At 46.5% G+C, this 16,126-nt stretch overlaps 1 protein-coding gene across 3 annotated transcripts in view; it reads right to left on the bottom strand.

Annotated features, from left to right (window-relative positions):
- The window catches only part of LOC116955771 (cyclic nucleotide-gated channel rod photoreceptor subunit alpha-like), a 73,418-nt gene that overhangs the window by 49,771 nt on the left and 7,521 nt on the right, over positions 1 to 16,126 (bottom strand). The window lies entirely within an intron of this gene.

The following is a 16,126-nucleotide window of genomic DNA, read 5'->3' as shown; positions in this document are numbered from 1 at the left end:
CGAAAGCCTATGTGTTAAACTGATTTTGCTGCTGATCGCGAAAGCCTACGTGTAAAACTCATGTTGCTGCTGCTCGCGAAAGTTTACGTGTTAAACTGATTTTGCTGCTGATCGTGAAAGCCTACGTGTTAAACTGATTTTGCTGCTGATTGCGAAAGCCTACGTGTTAAACTGATTTTGCTGCTCGGAAAAACCTACGTGTTAAACTGATTTTGCTGCTGCTCGCGAAAGCCTACGTGTTAAACTGATTTTGCTGCTGATCGCGAAAGCCTACATGTTAAACTGATTTTGCTGCTGCTCGTGAAAGCCTACGTGTTAAACTGATTTTGCTGCTGATCGCGAAAGCCTATGTGTTACACTCATTTTGCTGCTGATCGCGAAAGCCTACGTATTAAACTGATTTTGCTGCTGATCGCGAAAGCCTACGTGTAAAACTGATTTTGCTACTGATCGCGAAAGCCTACGTGTTAAACTGACTTTTCTGCTGCCCGCAAAAGTCTACGTGTTAAACTGATTTTGCTACTAATCGCGAAAGCCTACGTGTTGAAGTGATTTTGCTGCTGATCGCGAAAGCCTACGTGTTAAACTGATTTTGCTGCTGCCCGCGAAAGCCTACGTGTTAAACTGATTTTGCTGCTGATCACGAAAGCCTACGTGTTAAACTGACTTTTCTGCTGCTCGCGAAAGTCTACGTGTTAAACTGATTTTGCTGCCAATCGCGAAAGCCTACGTGTTAAACTGATTTTGCTGCTGATCGCGAAAGCCTACGTGTTAAACTGATTTTGCTGCTGCTCGCGAAAGCCTATGTGTTAAACTGATTTTGCTGCCAATCGCGAAAGCCTACGTGTTAAACTGATTTTGCTGCTGATCGCGAAAGCCTATGTGTTAAACTGATTTTGCTGCTGCTCGCGAAAGCCTACGTGTTAAACTGATTTTGCTGCTGATCACGAAAGCCTACGTTTTAAACTGATTTTTGCTGCTGATCGCGAAATCCTACGTGTTAAACTGATTTTTCTGCTGATCGCGATAGCCTACGTTTAAACTGATTTTGCTGCTGCTCGCGAAAGCCTACGTGTTAAACTGATTTTGCTGCTCATCGCGAAAGCCTACGTGTTATATTGATTTTGCTGCTCATCGCGAAAGCCTATGTGTTAAACTGATTTTGCTGCTGATCGCGAAAGCCTATGTGTTAAACTGATTTTGCTGCTGCTTGCGAAAGCCTACGTGTTAAACTGATTTTGCTGCTGCTCGCGAAAGCCTACGTGTTAAACTGATTTTGCTGCTGATCACGAAAGCCTACGTGTTAAACTGATTTTGCTGTTGATCGCGAAAGCCTACGTGTTAAACTGATTTTGCTGCTGCTCGCGAAAGCCTACGTGTTAAACTGATTTTGCTACTGATCGCGAAAGCCTACGTGTTAAACTGATTTTGCTGTTGATCGCGAAAGCCTACGTGTAAACCTCATGTTCCTGCTGATCGTGAAAGCCTACGTGTTAAACTGATGTTGCTGCTGATCGCGAAAGCCTACGTGTTAAACTGATTTTGCTGCTGATCGCGAGAGCCTACGTGTTAAACTGATTTTGCTGCTGCTCGCGAAAGCCTACATGTGAAACTAATTTTGCTGCTGATCGCGAAAGCCTACGTGTTAAAGTACTGTTGCTGCTGATCGTGAAAGCCTACGTGTTAAAATGATGTTGCTGCTGATCGCAAAAGCCTACATGTTAAACTGATTTTGCTGCTGATCGCGAAAGCCTACGTGTTAAACTGATTTTGCTGCTGCTCGCGAAAGCCTATTTGTTAAACTGATTTTGCTGCTGATCGCGAAAGCCTACGTGTAAAACTCATGTTGCTGCTGCTCGCGAAAGTTTATGTGTTAAACTGATTTTGCTGCTGATCGTGAAAGCCTATGTGTTAAACTGATTTTGCTGCTCATCGCGAAAGCCTACGTGTTAAACTGATTTTGCTGCTGATCGCGAAAGCCTATGTGTTAAACTGATTTTGCTGCTGCTCGGGAAAACCTACGTGTTAAACTGATTTTGCTGCTGCTCGCGAAAGCCTACGTGTTAAACTGATGTTGCTGCTGATCGCGAAAGCCTACATGTTAAACTGATTTTGCTGCTGCTCGTGAAAGCCTACATGTTAAACTGATTTTGCTGCTGATCGCGAAAGCCTATGTGTTAACCTCATTTTGCTGCTGATCGCGAAAGCCTACGTATTAAACTGATTTTGCTGCTGATCGCGAAAATCTACGTGTTAAACTGATTTAGCTGCTGATCGCGAAAGCCTACGTGTTAAACTAATTTTGCTGCTGATCGCGAAAGCCTACGTGTTAAACTGATTTTGCTGCTGCTCGCGAAAGCCTATGTGTTAAACTGATTTTGCTGCTGATCCCGAAAGCCTACGTGTTAAACTGATTTTGCTGCTGATCGTGAAAGCCTATGTGTTAAACTGATTTTGCTACTGATCGCGAAAGCCTATGTGTTAAACTGATTTTGCTGCTGATCGCGAAAGCCTACGTGTAAAACTCATGTTGCTGCTGCTCGCGAAAGTTTACGTGTTAAACTGATTTTGCTGCTGATCGTGAAAGCCTACGTGTTAAACTGATTTTGCTGCTGATTGCGAAAGCCTACGTGTTAAACTGATTTTGCTGCTCGGAAAAACCTACGTGTTAAACTGATTTTGCTGCTGCTCGCGAAAGCCTACGTGTTAAACTGATTTTGCTGCTGATCGCGAAAGCCTACATGTTAAACTGATTTTGCTGCTGCTCGTGAAAGCCTACGTGTTAAACTGATTTTGCTGCTGATCGCGAAAGCCTATGTGTTACACTCATTTTGCTGCTGATCGCGAAAGCCTACGTATTAAACTGATTTTGCTGCTGATCGCGAAAGCCTACGTGTAAAACTGATTTTGCTACTGATCGCGAAAGCCTACGTGTTAAACTGACTTTTCTGCTGCCCGCAAAAGTCTACGTGTTAAACTGATTTTGCTACTAATCGCGAAAGCCTACGTGTTGAAGTGATTTTGCTGCTGATCGCGAAAGCCTACGTGTTAAACTGATTTTGCTGCTGCCCGCGAAAGCCTACGTGTTAAACTGATTTTGCTGCTGATCACGAAAGCCTACGTGTTAAACTGACTTTTCTGCTGCTCGCGAAAGTCTACGTGTTAAACTGATTTTGCTGCCAATCGCGAAAGCCTACGTGTTAAACTGATTTTGCTGCTGATCGCGAAAGCCTACGTGTTAAACTGATTTTGCTGCTGCTCGCGAAAGCCTATGTGTTAAACTGATTTTGCTGCTGATCACGAAAGCCTACGTGTTAAACTGATTTTTGCTGCTGATCGCGAAATCCTACGTGTTAAACTGATTTTTCTGCTGATCGCGATAGCCTACGTGTTAAACTGATGTTGCTGCTGATCGCGAAAGCCTACGTGTTAAACTGATTTTGCTGCTGATCGAGAGAGCCTACGTGTTAAACTGATTTTGCTGCTGCTCGCGAAAGCCTACATGTGAAACTAATTTTGCTGCTGATCGCGAAAGCCTACGTGTTAAAGTACTGTTGCTGCTGATCGTGAAAGCCTACGTGTTAAAATGATGTTGCTGCTGATCGCAAAAGCCTACATGTTAAACTGATTTTGCTGCTGATCGCGAAAGCCTACGTGTTAAACTGATTTTGCTGCTGCTCGTGAAAGCCTATTTGTTAAACTGATTTTGCTGCTGATCGCGAAAGCCTACATGTAAAACTCATGTTGCTGCTGTTTGCGAAAGTTTATGTGTTAAACTGATTTTGCTGCTGATCATGAAAGCCTATGTGTTAAACTGATTTTGCTGCTGATTGCGAAAGCCTACGTGTTAAACTGATTTTGCTGCTCGGAAAAACCTACGTGTTAAACTGATTTTGCTGCTGCTCGCGAAAGCCTACGTGTTAAACTGATTTTGCTGCTGATCGCGAAAGCCTACATGTTAAACTGATTTTGCTGCTGCTCGTGAAAGCCTACGTGTTAAACTGATTTTGCTGCTGATCGCGAAAGCCTATGTGTTACACTCATTTTGCTGCTGATCGCGAAAGCCTACGTATTAAACTGATTTTGCTGCTGATCGCGAAAGCCTACGTGTAAAACTGATTTTGCTACTGATCGCGAAAGCCTACGTGTTAAACTGACTTTTCTGCTGCCCGCAAAAGTCTACGTGTTAAACTGATTTTGCTACTAATCGCGAAAGCCTACGTGTTGAAGTGATTTTGCTGCTGATCGCGAAAGCCTACGTGTTAAACTGATTTTGCTGCTGCCCGCGAAAGCCTACGTGTTAAACTGATTTTGCTGCTGATCACGAAAGCCTACGTGTTAAACTGACTTTTCTGCTGCTCGCGAAAGTCTACGTGTTAAACTGATTTTGCTGCCAATCGCGAAAGCCTACGTGTTAAACTGATTTTGCTGCTGATCGCGAAAGCCTACGTGTTAAACTGATTTTGCTGCTGCTCGCGAAAGCCTATGTGTTAAACTGATTTTGCTGCTGATCACGAAAGCCTACGTGTTAAACTGATTTTTGCTGCTGATCGCGAAATCCTACGTGTTAAACTGATTTTTCTGCTGATCGCGATAGCCTACGTGTTAAACTGATTTTGCTGCTGCTCGCGAAAGCCTACGTGTTAAACTGATTTTGCTGCTCATCGCGAAAGCCTACGTGTTATATTGATTTTGCTGCTCATCGCGAAAGCCTATGTGTTAAACTGATTTTGCTGCTGATCGCGAAAGCCTATGTGTTAAACTGATTTTGCTGCTGCTTGCGAAAGCCTACGTGTTAAACTGATTTTGCTGCTGCTCGCGAAAGCCTACGTGTTAAACTGATTTTGCTGCTGATCACGAAAGCCTACGTGTTAAACTGATTTTGCTGTTGATCGCGAAAGCCTACGTGTTAAACTGATTTTGCTGCTGCTCGCGAAAGCCTACGTGTTAAACTGATTTTGCTACTGATCGGGAAAGCCTACGTGTTAAACTGATTTTGCTGTTGATCGCGAAAGCCTACGTGTAAACCTCATGTTCCTGCTGATCGTGAAAGCCTACGTGTTAAACTGATGTTGCTGCTGATCGCGAAAGCCTACGTGTTAAACTGATTTTGCTGCTGATCGAGAGAGCCTACGTGTTAAACTGATTTTGCTGCTGCTCGCGAAAGCCTACATGTGAAACTAATTTTGCTGCTGATCGCGAAAGCCTACGTGTTAAAGTACTGTTGCTGCTGATCGTGAAAGCCTACGTGTTAAAATGATGTTGCTGCTGATCGCAAAAGCCTACATGTTAAACTGATTTTGCTGCTGATCGCGAAAGCCTACGTGTTAAACTGATTTTGCTGCTGCTCGTGAAAGCCTATTTGTTAAACTGATTTTGCTGCTGATCGCGAAAGCCTACATGTAAAACTCATGTTGCTGCTGTTTGCGAAAGTTTATGTGTTAAACTGATTTTGCTGCTGATCATGAAAGCCTATGTGTTAAACTGATTTTGCTGCTGATCGCGAAAGCCTACGTGTTAAACTGATTTTGCTGCTGATCGCGAAAGCCTATGTGTTAAACTGATTTTGCTGCTGCTCGGGAAAACCTACGTGTTAAACTGATTTTGCTGCTGCTCGCGAAAGCCTACGTGTTAAACTGATGTTGCTGCTGATCGCGAAAGCCTACATGTTAAACTGATTTTGCTGCTGCTCGTGAAAGCCTACATGTTAAACTGATTTTGCTGCTGATCGCGAAAGCCTATGTGTTAACCTCATTTTGCTGCTGATCGCGAAAGCCTACGTATTAAACTGATTTTGCTGCTGATCGCGAAAATCTACGTGTTAAACTGATTTAGCTGCTGATCGCGAAAGCCTACGTGTTAAACTAATTTTGCTGCTGATCGCGAAAGCCTACGTGTTAAACTGATTTTGCTGCTGCTCGCGAAAGCCTATGTGTTAAACTGATTTTGCTGCTGATCCCGAAAGCCTACGTGTTAAACTGATTTTGCTGCTGATCGTGAAAGCCTATGTGTTAAACTGATTTTGCTACTGATCGCGAAAGCCTATGTGTTAAACTGATTTTGCTGCTGATCGCGAAAGCCTACGTGTAAAACTCATGTTGCTGCTGCTCGCGAAAGTTTACGTGTTAAACTGATTTTGCTGCTGATCGTGAAAGCCTACGTGTTAAACTGATTTTGCTGCTGATTGCGAAAGCCTACGTGTTAAACTGATTTTGCTGCTCGGAAAAACCTACGTGTTAAACTGATTTTGCTGCTGCTCGCGAAAGCCTACGTGTTAAACTGATGTTGCTGCTGATCGCGAAAGCCTACATGTTAAACTGATTTTGCTGCTGCTCGTGAAAGCCTACATGTTAAACTGATTTTGCTGCTGATCGCGAAAGCCTATGTGTTAACCTCATTTTGCTGCTGATCGCGAAAGCCTACGTATTAAACTGATTTTGCTGCTGATCGCGAAAATCTACGTGTTAAACTGATTTAGCTGCTGATCGCGAAAGCCTACGTGTTAAACTAATTTTGCTGCTGATCGCGAAAGCCTACGTGTTAAACTGATTTTGCTGCTGCTCGCGAAAGCCTATGTGTTAAACTGATTTTGCTGCTGATCCCGAAAGCCTACGTGTTAAACTGATTTTGCTGCTGATCGTGAAAGCCTATGTGTTAAACTGATTTTGCTACTGATCGCGAAAGCCTATGTGTTAAACTGATTTTGCTGCTGATCGCGAAAGCCTACGTGTAAAACTCATGTTGCTGCTGCTCGCGAAAGTTTACGTGTTAAACTGATTTTGCTGCTGATCGTGAAAGCCTACGTGTTAAACTGATTTTGCTGCTGATTGCGAAAGCCTACGTGTTAAACTGATTTTGCTGCTCGGAAAAACCTACGTGTTAAACTGATTTTGCTGCTGCTCGCGAAAGCTTACGTGTTAAACTGATTTTGCTGCTGATCGCGAAAGCCTACATGTTAAACTGATTTTGCTGCTGCTCGTGAAAGCCTACGTGTTAAACTGATTTTGCTGCTGATCGCGAAAGCCTATGTGTTACACTCATTTTGCTGCTGATCGCGAAAGCCTACGTATTAAACTGATTTTGCTGCTGATCGCGAAAGCCTACGTGTAAAACTGATTTTGCTACTGATCGCGAAAGCCTACGTGTTAAACTGACTTTTCTGCTGCCCGCAAAAGTCTACGTGTTAAACTGATTTTGCTGCTAATCGCGAAAGCCTACGTGTTAAAGTGATTTTGCTGCTGATCGCGAAAGCCTACGTGTTAAACTGATTTTGCTGCTGCCCGCGAAAGCCTACGTGTTAAACTGATTTTGCTGCTGATCACGAAAGCCTACGTGTTAAACTGACTTTTCTGCTGCTCGCGAAAGTCTACGTGTTAAACTGATTTTGCTGCCAATCGCGAAAGCCTACGTGTTAAACTGATTTTGCTGCTGATCGCGAAAGCCTACGTGTTAAACTGATTTTGCTGCTGCTCGCGAAAGCCTACGTGTTAAACTGATTTTGCTGCTGATCACGAAAGCCTACGTGTTAAACTGATTTTTGCTGCTGATCGCGAAATCCTACGTGTTAAACTGATTTTTCTGCTGATCGCGATAGCCTACGTGTTAAACTGATTTTGCTGCTGCTCGCGAAAGCCTACGTGTTAAACTGATTTTGCTGCTCATCGTGAAAGCCTACGTGTTATATTGATTTTGCTGCTCATCGCGAAATCCTATGTGTTAAACTGATTTTGCTGCTGATCGCGAAAGCCTATGTGTTAAACTGATTTTGCTGCTGCTTGCGAAAGCCTACGTGTTAAACTGATTTTGCTGCTGCTCGCGAAAGCCTACGTGTTAAACTGATTTTTGCTGCTGATCACGAAAGCCTACGTGTTAAACTGATTTTTGCTGCTGATCGCGAAATCCCACGTGTTAAACTGATTTTTCTGCTGATCGCGATAGCCTATGTGTTAAACTGATTTCGCTGCTGCTCGCGAAAGCCTACGTGTTAACCTGATTTTGCTGCTGATCACGAAAGCCTACGTGTTAAACTGATTTTTGCTGCTGATCGCGAAATCCTACGTGTTAAACTGATTTTTCTGCTGATCGCGATAGCCTACGTGTTAAACTGATTTTGCTGCTGCTCGCGAAAGCCTACGTGTTAAACTGATTTTGCTGCTCATCGCGAAAGCCTACGTGTTATATTGATTTTTCTGCTCATCGCGAAAGCCTATGTGTTAAACTGATTTTGCTGCTGATCGCGAAAGCCTATGTGTTACACTGATTTTGCTGCTGCTTGCGAAAGCTTACGTGTTAAACTGATTTTGCTGCTGCTCGCGAAAGCCTACGTGTTAAATTGATTTTGCTGCTCATCGCGAAAGCCTACAGGTTCAACTGATTTTTCTGCTGATCGCGAAAGCCTACATGTTAAACTGATTTTGCTGCTGATCGCGAAAGCCTACGTGTTAAAATGATTTTGCTGCTCATCGCGAAAGCCAACGTGTTAAACTGATTTTGCTGCTGATCGGCAAAGCCTACGTGTTAAACTGATTTTGCTGCTGATCGCGAAAGCCTACGTGTTAAACTGATTTTGCTGCTCATCGCGAAAGCCTACGTGTTATATTGATTTTGCTGCTCATCGCGAAAGCCTATGTGTTAAACTGATTTTGCTGCTGATCGCGAAAGCCTATGTGTTAAACTGATTTTGCTGCTGCTTGCGAAAGCCTACGTGTTAAACTGATTTTGCTGCTGCTCGCGAAAGCCTACGTGTTAAACTGATTTTGCTGCTGCTCGCGAAAGCCTACGTGTTAAACTGATTTTGCTGCTGATCACGAAAGCCTACGTGTTAAACTGATTTTTGCTGCTGATCGCGAAATCCTACGTGTTAAACTGATTTTTCTGCTGATCGCGATAGCCTACGTGTTAAACTGATTTTGCTGCTGCTCGCGAAAGCCTACGTGTTAAACTGATTTTGCTGCTCATCGCGAAAGCCTACGTGTTATATTGATTTTGCTGCTCATCGCGAAAGCCTATGTGTTAAACTGATTTTGCTGCTGATCGTGAAAGCCTATGTGTTAAACTGATTTTGCTGCTGCTTGCGAAAGCTTACGTGTTAAACTGATTTTGCTGCTGCTCGCGAAAGCCTACGTGTTAAATTGATTTTGCTGCTCATCGCGAAAGCCTACGGGTTAAACTGATTTTTCTGCTCATCGCGAAAGCCAACGTATTAAACTGATTTTGCTGCTGATCGGCAAAGCCTACGTGTTAAACTGATTTTGCTGCTGCTCGCGAAAGCCTACGTGTTATCTGATTTTGCTGCTGCTCGCGAAAGCCTACGTGTTAAACTGATTTTGCTGCTGCTCGCGAAAGCCTACGTGTTAAACTGATTTTGCTGCTGATCGCAAAAGCCTACGTGTTAAACTAATTTTGCTGCTGCTCGCGTAGTGGAGGGAGCAGGCGACGTAGAGCGGCGCTGGCTCACACGCCCCAATAGCGCCAAACGCCTTGCACCTCGCATCCACAATTCCATTGCCCTGCTGCGCTCTGTTACCGACAAGTCTCGATTATTGCAAATTGCTCCTCTACAGGACGTCTGGCAAAAAAACATTAGCAAGCTACAGCAGCGTGTACACAACCCTCTGGCGCGTGTCGTGATGGGTACTGCATAATCCGACCGTATGCGTCCAGTGCTCGCTGAGCTGCATTGGCTTCTGGTTGTTGAACGAACACATTGTAAGGTCGCGTTCACTACACACTGAGCCGTAGCTGTTAACCCACACGGTTTACCCCGTATTCTCGTACAGGGAAATTGAGGTCCATACGGCGTACAGCCGTTTCAATACGGGCAATAAGTTGTGTCTATTTGTTTGTGTTTCTCCCTTCTGATGGGACTTTGTAGGATGAACGTTGAGATTCATAAGGGCACGGGGTGACCAATAAGGTCTGAATTGATCTGTAATAAGGTAGGGCACTGATAAGGGGTTGACAGGTTTGCAAAGTGCTTGCCACAAATGCACCACAATACCTCGCTCAGGAGGGTCCTGCCAAGGTTTTGAGGAAGCGGGTGGAGCGGAGACTTCTGCTGCAAAATCCCAATTGAGCAATTCACAGTGTGTAATCTTTTTGTAATTTGGCAAAATGTGGACCATGACGCCAGCACGCGGACGGCGTCACGGCATGTTCAGCGTGCACCGTGAAGCGTAGTATTGTGTACGAGCGGGAAGTACCCGGCATTGCCCGGGCGGAAAATATTTATTTCAAAACTTATCTTAAAAACATTACATATACATACACAAATACTAAGCTATTGTTTCAGAACATTACTTTCGTGGATTGGCTGGAAACTAAATTCGTTTAATGTTTGGACAGGGGTGTAGGAATTTGCATGAGCAAGAGTGACTCCCAATACATTATCAAAAAGATTACCAGCTTCAGAAAAATTAAGGTTAAAATTGTCAACAATTTTTTTGGGATCTGAAAAATATTCCCCATTTCGGTTAAGCTCAGCGGGCAGATTGTCTGTTTTGGATGCCTTTTCGATACATTTGATTGTTTTCCATAAAATCCTGGCATTTCCATGTGATTCCAGGAGAGTGGAGGAAAAGTAGGAATTTTTTGCATGCCGTATTTTTTGACGCATCTATTCCTTAAAATCCTGTATTCTAGCCAGTCATTGACCAAATTACTTTTCTGAGCACATGCCCAAGCCTTTTCCCTAGTTTTCATGAGCTTTGTAATCAAAGGATCAAACCGTGGTGGGCCGTTGTCTTTAGTTTTAAATCTAACCAATGGAGCATGTTCGTTAAGAATTTGGAGAAACATGTACCTGAAGGTCTCCCAAGCCGTAGTCAGGTTGGGGATATCACGAACCTTGTCAATATCCGAGTGAAGCACATCATTAGCAAATTCCTGAGTGCCGAAGTGTCTCATAGAGTGCTTCTCAACCAATTTAGGGGGGGGCTTTGGATCTGGCTGATGATCTCACCACAAATATGAAGGAGTGATCACTAAGGTTATTACCCAGAACACCAGTCAGTGTGAAATTGTGAGGAGCGTTTGTCAATAGGACGTCAAGCAGAGATGACTGTCCCGGATTTTTTAGGTTAGGTCTTGTGGGGACATTTATTAATTGAAACAGATTAAATTCATCTGCAAAATTTGTGGCCACGGCCTGCGGGTTTAGCCAATTCAATTTAGATCACCCACTAAAACTATTTCACTTTTAGGGAGGCCCCCAAAACGCTCTCTCAGTGCAGATGCAGCTTCAACATCCTTCCCACTAGGCGGTCGATAGCAGCACACGATCAATATCTTCATAATAAAGGTTTTTGGGTTAGATCACGTTATTTATAAATGTGTCGTAACCCTCCACCACCCGACACGGCCAATCAGCAAAAAAAAGTGTCACGTTGACAAAAGACAATTAGTTCACTACTGTTAAACTGACTACCAATATCTGTTGATTATTTGGGAGAGTTATTCTGAGACCTTCAGAGCAACATTTTTTAAACAAGGAGTGAGCTAGTGAACATGCAATAGTATTACGAACATAGATGGCAATTCCACCTCCTTTAGATCCTCGGTCAAGCCAAAAAAGGTTGTAGTTGTCAATCGCAATCTGCAAGTCATTGACGGCAGGAGTGAGAAATGTTTCTGTTAGGCAAAAAATGTCCGGGTCAAGATTTGCCACTTCTAGTTTTAGTTGACAATTTAATCACAAGCCCTCTGATGTTGACATGTAGAACACCAACACCTTTCTTGCCAGAAAAATGTACAGAATTATACGAGTTTTTTTCATTTGGGCCAGGATGAAGCTCAATACCACCCAGAAATAAGAAAAGTAGAATTAATAGTTTGCACAAGTGTTTTCTGTGAAAGGATGAAGAGCGGCGAACCTTGGACGAATAGCAGTAGTTCGCAGATGCTGTTATTTTTAAGAGCAGAATGAAGTTTGGAAGGAGTGCTGATGAAGTAATGGGACAAAGATAAGGTTTAAAAGGATACAATGATGGAGTGTAGAAGTGTCTATGAGCTGTTTCATTTGCAGGTGTAGTAGCAAATCGAGCAACAAGTATGGATGCAAAGTAACGAGGGTAGCTGTTTGTAGAGTTGAGTGTGGCACTAGATATGGCCGGGAGGGACAGCAGTAGGATACACAGCAGGAAAATTGCCATCTCTAAAATATCCGGGGTAAACACAGATTAACACACAAGCGGAAAGGAAAAAAAATATATACTTGTAGGCCGAGCGCGAGAAAACGTCTTGCCGCACTCGTCACACATGCACGGCTTCTCGCCCATGTGCTAGGGTTGAACAGCCCCCCCCCCCCCACCAGACAGGGACAGCAGATTCTTGGCTGTTGTGTGCTCGGCTGAACCACTTGCACCGCCTCCTTTCCCCGCCACAGGATGGTGCTCGAGCTAGCCCTCCTTGAGCTCAGCCCACGACTGGAATGTCGTTTCTTGGCCTCTCGTGTCTCTGATGCCCGACCAGACGGCCCCACTGAAGCCCACACAGGGGACTCTTCATTCACGACCCTTGGCCGTCTTGACTTTCTCCGTGAAGTTTTCCAGGAACATAGCTTGGGGTCCGTTGCAATGTTGCCTTGGCAGGAACACAGCTTGGGGTCCGTCGCAATGTTGCCTTGGCAGGAACACAGCTTGGGGTCCGTGGCAATGTTGCCTTGGCAGGAACATAGCTTGGGGTCTGTGGCAATATTGCCTTGGCATTTACACTCTTTGGGGTCCATGGCAATGCTGCCCTGGCAGGAACACAGCCTGGGGTCCGTGGCAATGTTGCCTTGGCAGGAACACAGCCTGGGGTCCGTGGCAATGTTGCCTTGGCAGGAATACAACTTAGAGTCCGTGGCAATGTTGCCTTGGCAGGAACAGAGCTTGGAGTCCGTGGCAATGCCGCCTTGGCAGGAACACAGCTTGTGGTCCGTCGCACTATTAACTAGGCCTCACTCAGGCTGCGCCCTGGGCGCGATCAACTAGGCCTCACTCAGGCTGCGCCAGGTGCACGATTTACTAGGCCTCACCCAGGCTGTGGCAGGTGCACGATTTACTAGGCCTCACTCAGGCTGCGCCAGGTGCACTGTCAACCAGGCCTCACTCAGGCTGCGCCTTGTGCATGATTAACCAGGCCTCTCTCAGGCTGCGCCAGGTGCACGATTTACTAGGCCTCACCCAGGCAGTGTCATGTGCACAACCAGGCCTCATTCAGGCCGCGCCACGTGTATGACCAACTAAGCCTCACTCAGGCTGCGCCTTATGCACAATTTACTAGGCCTCACTCAGGCTGCGCCATGTGCGCGATTAACTAGGCCTCAGGCTGCGCCACGTGCACTATTAACTAGGCCTCACTCAGGCAGTGTCATGTGCACGACCAACCAGGCTCCACCCAGGCCGCACCAGGTGCACGACCAACCAGGCCTCACTCAGGCTGCGCCAGGTACACACACGAGCGCACATCACCACACCATCACACACACACACACACACGAGTGTACACCATCACACACACACAAAGTGCACATCACCACACCATCACACACACACATGCGTATACCATCACACCATCACACACACACACGAGTGTACACCATCACACCATCACACACACGAGTGCACATCACCACACCATCATGCACACACACACGAGCGTACACCATCACACCATCACACACACACACGAGTGCACATCACCACACTATTGTGGTGCCACCAACAGCGGAGTAGCTCCGGTGGGGACCGTGCCCACCGCCGCGACACCACCACCGGGGGGTGACAACGCCGACGCGACGCGCCTCGCTTCCCCCCCCCGCACGAACGCACACACACCCTACGTAGAGCCGGAAGGGGAGATCACCTGGCCGATAGATTTTCTTCCAGAAACTCCTAATAGGATTAAGTTTCATGGTTTCCTGTGGCCGGGAAATTGGGCGATCTCCCCCCACAGCTGATACGCACCGCAGCGCCATGACCAGATATTAAAGTTACATGGTCACAGCGGAGGCCGCATGGCCGCCGCGGGTGCAGTTACGCACACATGGCACGAAACGTGAAAACGGCGGTATGCCTTTGTCATAGGTAGCATTAGGGCCCCCCAATAACAATGCAAAATAGCATTCCAACATTTGAATGGACAGGGCCACCTGGGGTGTGAGAACCGCAGCGCGCCTTTATTATAGATGCCATTAGGGACTCCACCAAAAGATGCACTTAGGAACATTCCGACAAGGCAGCACAAGGCGTGGGACCGGCGGAACGCTGTTGTTGCAGGTAAAGGTCACAGATTTGCATGTAAAAGGGACGAAAATAACTCAACACCTGAATGGACAGGGCAGGCACGGGGGCGGAAGCATCCGAATGCCTATTGTTCCAGGAAAGGTCACAGATCTGCATACGAAAGAGCCCGGGTGAGCACGCTCCTGAACAACGGAATGCCGCTAGGGTGGATAAAAAGGCAGAGGTTGGGGGTAGCAAGAGAGTCTTCTTCAAAATCTTCGCGGTCTATGGAGGAACAGAGTCAGCCGTTCGGGACGTCCTTGTGACGAACTCCAACGCAGCCAGGCTCCACTCTCGACGGGGCCGATCTACAATCTCCTCCTTCTACAGCGCTCAGCGCAGCAGAGGGGAAGTAAGCGTGTGTGAGAGAAGCGAATCCGGAGTGAGTTAATCGAGCAGAGTAGGCTCGGCCTAGAATCCCCGGGAGAGTAGGCTGGTAGCCACTGACGCATACACTATTCTCAAACTTTAAACGGGTTGCTGACGGTAAATAAAATCACTAGCGGGGGATAAAACTGTTGTGTGGTCTTTTGGGAGCGTGGGGAGGAGTGCAGAGTGTGCTGGGTGTCTATGTGTATGCGCGGTTGTTCACCACGAGATGAAGTGTTTGGTGCTTACATACCCGCACGATTGTTTACAATAGCGCGTAGCGCTCGCGTACCCATGTGACTGCATTGCGATCGCACACCTGTGCGATTGTGTACAGTACTGTGCGGCGCGTGCGGGCATACGTGGCGATTTTCGGTGGTGTCCAGCGCTCGCGTACCTGTGATATCACTTACAGTAGTGCTTAGCGATCGCGTACCTGTGTGGTTGTGTTGCGGTCGCGCGCCCGCAAGATTGTCTCATCGCGAAGTAGCGAGCTAAGCGCTGAGCGCACGCGTATTCGCGCGATGTTTGAACGGGCCCTTTGAGTTAACTCAGAGCTGAGCGACCCTCCCCAATCAGCGGCGCGCGCGCAGCAAACGTCCCGCCCGCCCATCCCTCGGCCCCAACCCCCCTCGAGTGCGATTGGTGTACGGGGCTGGGCAGAGGGTAGAGGCGTGTTTGTTATTACCGGAGCACGTGGAGCGTGGGTGGGAGGGATACACGCACAGCGCCTGTCTGTTTACGGGCGGGACGGAATTTTTACTTTGCGAGCGCGCTCCCCGCGGCACGCGCCACCGAGCAGCATAGCGCCGCAAGCGCAAAGCGTACGAGCCGCTAAGTAAGCTATGCAAACGCGGTCCACATCCCAGGCAGAGGTACAGGGGGCGAGACATTAGGGGTCGGTAGTCTGGACCTGACAGAGCAGCCGGGGGGTAGTGGTATGAATGGAACAGGGGAGTCGGTGGGCCCCCACACTATCACACACATACAGAGTGCACACCATCACACACACACACAGAGTGCACACCACCACACCATCACACACACACACGAACGCAGAAGCCCCTCTCATCACGGCCACTCTCACACGGCTCACCCTCACACGGCTCACTCACACACACTCACACTCAGCTCACACACAGCTCATTCTCACTCACATTTTCACACATTCTCATGCACAGTTTACACTCACGCAATACAACTCACAAAAACAACTCACACGCTGCTACACACGCCGCCGCCATCTTGATACACACTTGCACTTATGTGCGAGTGTGTTTTGAGCAGTGCCACCATACAGCACGCACAGTTCACCACACTGCAGCTGGTTACTGCTTCAGCAAACAAGGTAGTATCTAGTAACTCTATAGTAGTATCTAACTCGACAGTACTACCTGGCTCTACAGTAGTACCTACTGACTCTATAGTAGTATCTATTGACTCTATAGTAGTATCTACTGAATCTATAGTCGTATCTATTGACTCCATAGTAG

Source organism: Petromyzon marinus, chromosome 61 (genome assembly GCF_048934315.1).
Source record: "Petromyzon marinus isolate PM22_M1 ecotype Great Lakes invasive population chromosome 61, UKy_Petmar_22M1.pri1.0, whole genome shotgun sequence".
NCBI classification, from domain to species: domain Eukaryota; kingdom Metazoa; phylum Chordata; class Hyperoartia; order Petromyzontiformes; family Petromyzontidae; genus Petromyzon; species Petromyzon marinus.
The sequence above is the reverse complement of the archived record's forward strand: the minus strand, read 5'-3'. Positions and strand labels throughout refer to the sequence as shown.